This window comes from Scardinius erythrophthalmus (assembly GCF_964197995.2).
Source record: "Scardinius erythrophthalmus genome assembly, contig: HAP1_SCAFFOLD_127, whole genome shotgun sequence".
NCBI lineage: Eukaryota > Metazoa > Chordata > Actinopteri > Cypriniformes > Leuciscidae > Scardinius > Scardinius erythrophthalmus.
In genome coordinates, this window is record NW_028296483.1 from 82557 (window position 1) to 89754 (window position 7198).

Here is a 7198-nt window from a genome sequence, read left to right on the forward strand (position 1 = left end):
GCAGGATGTTTTCATTCACTTAGAGCTGTTACACACTACATGAAAGGTCATTTTCAAAAATCCATAATAGTGGCACTTTAAAGATTATAAGTGTACAGAAGTAAAATAAAAATAAAAAAAGTGTACAAAGATAACTTTATAAAGTGTACAAAGATTTATAATAAACACTGCAACATAATAAAATAAAATAAAATAAAATAAAATAAATAAGAATGATCAGTTTTGATTTCATGGTGATTTTAAAACCATCAGTTTGTTTGTTTTAAATATCCGTGCATCCCTAGATGTCACCCCAGTAGATAATTTTTGATGGTTAAACTGATGGTGTTACAGCTCACTGCATCGACTCCCCAGTCTCCTTTATTCTAATAAAGGAGTTAACACTAACCATCATTAAAAACATGCTTTACTCTGTCTCTACCATAGTAGTTTGCAGGGTTTTATGCTTGTTGTAGGCTACATTACAAATATTAATGAGCATTTAATCATTAGCTACAGAGAACAAAGGGGAAATTAAAGGAAAAGGAAGATGCGAGTAGGCGATTTAAACCTCAAGGAATGCACAATTTATGTAAAACAGTTTATGAGAACATGTTGCACTGTCAAGACCCTTGATGCAGTTTTGGTCCAGCAGTGAACAGGCAGGAAGTTTCATATCCAAACTCCTGAACCTTCTTGAAGTGCAGAGCAAAAGTGAATCTTGCCTTAGGGATACTGGGCCATTTGGCACTCTGTGTAAATAAACACTACAGTCAGATGATTTGTATGGTAATAAAAAGCAAGTTTTTTTGATGTCTCTATCTTACATGCGCTCAGCACAGCTGAGCATCTATTCTTCTCAGTTTATGGTAATCTTTCAGGGGCCCCCATTATGTTTATTCCTCATTAAAATTTTATTTTTATTGTGAAGATTAGCATTGGGTTGGGAGATCTCTCTCGTTCAGCTGTCTGCTCACAGATTTATGTTATTCCTTACACTGATCCAGAGATCCCTGCAACCAGATGTTCAAAAAGGAGTGGTTTGGTCTGGTGCCCTGACCCGCAGAGCAAGGAAATGGAAAAGAACAAGCATCCAAACTAGGCTAAACGGGTGAGCTCAGAGATTGCTTTTCTTAATTAAGGAATGTTGTTTGTTTGTTTGCTATTGATCTGATATTAGTACACATAATTAAATTATACTCACTGTATATAATCTGCATGTAATATATGCTGTTAGAAGGTACAAACGTTCTTAAGTCTCAAGATCTTACAAAAAAAAAAAAAAATAATGTCCAATGTCATTCTTTAAGACATCCTGGTTCCACAAATTGGCCAATTAGCTACAAGAAAATACAGAATAAAATGAATAGAAAAAAAAAAAAAAACAATGCATAGCCTTCCTTTGGCTTAATCTTGCAAGTGTTCATATTTGTCAGCTCAAATGATTCTTTAGATCATCAATCACAATGAGACGATGCATTACTTTGTAGTGTCTGTTTTGCTTGCAAAAGACAACAATAGTCGTTAGCTAAATATATAACTACAATGAGAAAGATGAGCAGATTACAGCAATTCTGATGGTCGCAAGTAATGCAGCTGAGACAAAATGAACACTTTCAAAATCGTCCTGGATACAGGAGGCCAGCTGTCCAGCAGGTACTTTAGCAGTAGAGTGAATTGAAATTAAAGTTTGATGTTCAAAGTTAATGAGCATAACTAACATAACTATTGTATCTCTAACAAAAATAGAAGACAATTTACCATACGTTGGTGTAAGGCCACTGCAGAATGAATTTTACATTATTTACACTTTACCTCTCAAGCTGTTTCCACCTACTTAGCCTGTTGTTTATCACCACACATCTGTTGTATTACAATATCAGACCAGAATGCTGGGTCAAGAAGGTGAAATGTGTGGGTGTTCACATGTCTCTATCTGTCTTATATCCTGTGAGGTAGACCAGCACACTGCAAGCTGAATGCTGGGCCTTGTGATTGTTCTGTTTCTGATGAGTTCCTAGGAATTATGTGGTAATGTTATCAATATACTGTTAGAGATCACCACTAAGGTCACCTTCCTTGATCCAGTTCTGGAAACAACTGCTTTGGGTCTTTGTGCTGATTATAATAGACTGCACTGTTGATCTTATTTTTTCTCTAGATAAATACATCCTGGACAGTATCTTAAAATGTATAATAAATTCCAACTACTACAGTTACATGCATATTCTGAGAAATTAGAATTTATAAACATCTGTCTTCGAGCAACTAATGTGTGAAGTTGTTATATGAGACCGTTTAAACAGGATTTTAGGGTTTTAAGATTTGTAATCAAATGTAGGTTTGACTGTAATTCAGTCTAATTTGAACATTTATGTTACCAGCAGATTCTTTGAGTTCCATTCAGCTCAGTCAATTTCCTCAGAACAACATAACAATGAGCTGGACAAACTGTGTTGGAAAGAAAACACAATGTAAGGCCTCCAAAATGAAGCAAGGCAAGTCGGCAAATAATATAATGACACAATAATGAATGGTAGATCTATATTGTTAAAGAATCTCTTTTGAATATCAACTACCGGTAACCACTAAGCCCCAGGCCACAGTAGGAGAGAGCAATGTGTAAGTTTCTCCTACTCTGGGACCTTTTCTTCTCTCTTTCTCTCTCAAGAAAATCGACTAATGGGCAATACTGCTACACTGCTTTAGTATCTACACAGACTAGACACACACACACACACACACACACACACACACACACACACACACACACACACACACACACACACACGCACACACACAAACAAAATTGCCAGTTGACAAAGCTTTCAAACTATGAATCCAATTAAAGCCCAAACAAAAGCAATATTTTCAAGAGAAAGCTGCTGCACAGATCATGGAGAGGCTGCATAATTTATGTTTGTCCCTTTTTTCCTTCCCTTCCTCTTTGAATTGAGCCTCATAAAACCACCACCATTTCAATAATGCACGACCTGTGGGTTTGTTAATAAGCTTTGTAGTCGCAATAATGTACTTTCCTACATGGCTGACGGAGATTATGGGCTGGCTCTCTGGGTTGCCAGCTATCGATCTCTTCTAATACCTCTTTGCTCCCTGGTTGTCATTATTCAGCCCCCACCCTCCACCCATCATGGCACAAACGTTACAGCAAGTCCAGCTGCTCTGAGCATCAGCGGGGATGGAGTGAGACAATAGAGGAGAGAGAGTGCCCGCAGAGAAATGGGCTGTTGTAATCCATTAATTTCTGCCTCTCAGTCCTCTTGAATCTGATTATTTGAATAATTAAGAGAAATCACTCAAGCAGAAGTTCAATAAGCTTTTACATATTCAGTGTTCTCGCTGCCTACCGACCCAAAATAAGGGCAAAACATTGCATCTGCTTTGCACAGTGTGATATGATTATATGCACATGCCAGTTGCACCAATGGCAGCTGGGAAACAACCCAAAGTGGCTGTGTATAGCATTGTCAGATATCAACACTTCTGAAACAGATGTTGTATCAAAACGATCACTCCTTAAATAAAAATACAGAATAGCCTAATCTCAACCTTTAAAACAAAATGTATAACAGTTGGAGAATGAAGCATAATTTCACACCACCTTATGTGAGGTTATATAGCAGAGAGCAGTGCTTAACTTAAAACAGAACTTCAGACAGGCGAAGGGGAGCCAGCGACTTTAATCCCAGTCGGCCCCTGCTGGCCTTACTAACTAATTAGCAGACAAAACAGTTCACCTCGTCTGGTTCTAAACACAAGGCTTCTGTTCTCAGTGCCAAACTGAAATGCGGAGGTGGAAGAAGTAATGACAATTCGAAGCTAACCTCTAGTTCAGGGCAATAAGTATGTCCAATAAAACAAGACAGGGAATCAGAGAGGAGAGGAAGCAGAACCCATGGCATCATACTGTGTTTATCCGTTTAGCTGTCTTGATTAGCAACAGAGTGGTTGCTGGAGATGGAGAACATGTGCAGCATTCTTCCTGTTGGAGAAAGGTTCAAGGTAGTATGTGAAAGATTTCCCCAAGGAAATGTGTCCAGGGCAGATAAGGTGATCGAACTCCAGGGGGCCAGGGATCACTGAAGTGTCTCTGCCGAGACATCGGCCACCAGCTATGACCAAATAGAGGGGAAAAATGAACGGAACAATGGAAGAATAGAGGCCATGATGCAGAACATAGTCTTCAGAATGATTTCTTAAAATGAACAACACGACTCTCTCCTGAGTCACCTAAGCTCTTCTTCCTCAGGGACAAGAACCTTCCAGAAAACTTGTACAATATGAGTTCCACCACCATGGTGAATGTAACTTCTGAACATTTTTCTTAAGTATTATTGTCCTTGACCATTCATCCCTGCTAGACCCACAAGGCATGTTAATTGGAGCAGAAAAGTTGGATTAATATTCCAAACTTGGCTTTGAGAACGGATTTAGGTTGGGTTGAAGTCCAGAAGAGAATAAAGACAATGAAGATGATTGAGATAAATGAGTGTCCACTGCTCTGATTGCATGGTAATAATGTTCCCCGCTTATCAATGATTATGCTATTGTCTAAATCATGTCCATCAGATGCCGGTTTGGCAGGAAGAACCTCAGTGTTTTAACAAAGAGCTTTGTGCACCACTGTCACTTCTGAGAAAGCCATGTTCTGCTTCATACTTGATAGCAGTATGTCCTAATATGAACTTTGCAAATGATTTCACAGTTGTTTAAGCACAAATTTTTGCCGAGCAATACAAAAAATAAAATAATAATTCCTGAAAAAGTGCTATACATATTTAAACTCGTTCAAAATCTGTCAATAAAAGTCAAGTTAATATTAGGGTCTCATAATATTTTTGAAACTTACCTCACACATCTACATGGTTACACCACACAAACATAGCTCCTTACTTACTTAATTCACTAAATTCATTCATTTTAATTTAACCTATATGTAATTATTCATTTAATTATCCCCTGTCCAGGGTGTTTCCTTGCCTGCGGCCTGAAATTCTGGGACAGGCTCCAGCCTCCCACGACCCTAGAGAGGATAAGCGATATGGAGAATGGATGGAGGGATTTATTTATTTAATTATGTTAAGCTATGCTTTTCAGGATTGAAAGAAATGCATTTACACAACACTACCATTCACCGAGGTTGAACTTATTTGATCAAAAATTCAGCAAAAAATAATTACAATTTATAATAACTGCTTTCTATTTAAATACATTTTAAAGTAATTTTTTCCTTTGATGGTAAAACGTACTCGGTTACCTAATGTAACCTCGGTTCTCTCTAGAAGAGGGAACGAGTATTGCGTAAGTTGCTTACGCATCGGGAAAGTTTTCTTTCTTCGAGATCTGAAGCCAAAAATTATCCTTAATTTTGTATTCATTGTCAACGCAGTGCGGCAGCCGGCAGACAATGGCAGGCTGAATGAGCGTGCTCATTGGCTGCTCAGCGGCAACTGCTTAAGCCTATCAATGAGCCCTGAGTGACGTCACATCCAATGAGGGCACTTCGCGCCCTCCACACCCCTCTAACCGTCAAGATGGGTGTGGCCAGTGTGCATATAAGCAGGGCTCACAGGCTGAATTTTGGTTTTCGTAGTCTGAAGCGCAAAAGCTTGTGGCGCGTCACCGCAGGTTACGCAATACTCGTTCCCTCTTCTAGAGAGAACCGAGGTTACATTAGGTAACCGAGTACGTTCTCTTACGAGAGGTTCTCTCGTATTGCGTAAGTTGCTTACGCACCGGGAACCCCTTGTCAACGCCGTGCGCGCCGAGCATGCAGCACATGAATCCCAGGGAGACCGGGGAAAACATAACGCTGAAAACAGGTGGCCGGTCGGAGAACCAGACCAACACATGTACAAAGCACTTCACTTCGTAGATAGATGGAGCGGCACAGCCGGTCTATACATATCAATGTAAATAGTGCGGCAGGCAGCGCGGGCCCACACAGTACATACGCACATATTAGGGAAAGAAATAGAGCGGTTTCACAGTCTATTTGTGGGGAGAATAATCCCAGCGCGACAGAGTGTAGGGCGGGCGGCCAGCAGCGCGGGCCAGCACCAGTACACAAGCGCGCAACGGGGAATAAAGGAACAGAGCGGCACAGCCGGTCTGAGCACAAAATACACCTTCCCTTGGTGCCATACCAGAAATATCACCAGTATGTGAACGTAGTCTGCGCATAATCGACTGGGCAGAGCATACATGCCACTTATACTGATAATAGTTTAGCCTGCAAGGCAGGAACTTCCAGGTTATAAAACCTCACGAATGTCGATGGGGAGGCCCAGCCCGCTGCCATACAAATATCGTGAATAGAAATTCCGCTGGACCAGGCCCACGAAGAGGCCATGCCTCTAGTGGAGTGGGCTGTGATACCCAAAGGGCACTGCAGGTGTTTGGAGGCATAAGCTGCTGCAATCGCGTCCACTAACCACCTGGACAGGCTCTGTTTCGAGGCGGCGAGACCCTTGGTGCGTCCGCCAAAAGAAACGAAGAGCTGCTCGGAACGCCTGAAAGCGGCGGAGCGTGTGATGTAAACTCTCAGCGCCCTAACAGGGCATAGGAGGTTATCACTGTCCCCGTTATCGGATGCTGGCAGAGCCGAAAGGGAGATTATTTGTGCCCTAAAGGGGGTTCCAATCGCTTTGTGGATGTAATCGTGTCTCGGTCTGAGAATGACTTTTGAGTCATTTGGTCCGAACTCAAGACATGCAGGGCTAACAGATAGCGCGTGCAGATCCCCCACGCGTTTTACTGAAGACAGAGCTATCAGAAAAACGGTTTTGAGCGAAAGGTACTTTGGATCCACGGATTCAAGCGGTTCAAAGGGAAAAGCCTTCAGGGCCTCCAGGACCAAGGACAGATCCCAGATAGGAACCGAGGGGGGCCGCGGGGGATTCATCCGTCTGGCTCCTCTGAGGAAATGGATAATAAGCTCGTTCCTTCCTATTGCCCGGCTGCGCGTCGTCTCAGCGAACGCTGCAATAGCCGCCACATACACTTTGAGCGTGGAAGGGGACCTGCCCTTATCCAACAGCTCCTGTAGGAAGGAGAGCACTCGCGGGACCCCACATGTACGTGGATCGAAGCTCTTAGTAGCGCACCATTTAGAGAACACAGACCATTTAGACGCATAGAGCCGTCTCGTGGAGGGAGCTCTAGACTGTGTGATCGTGTTCACAACCCCTTCTGGCAG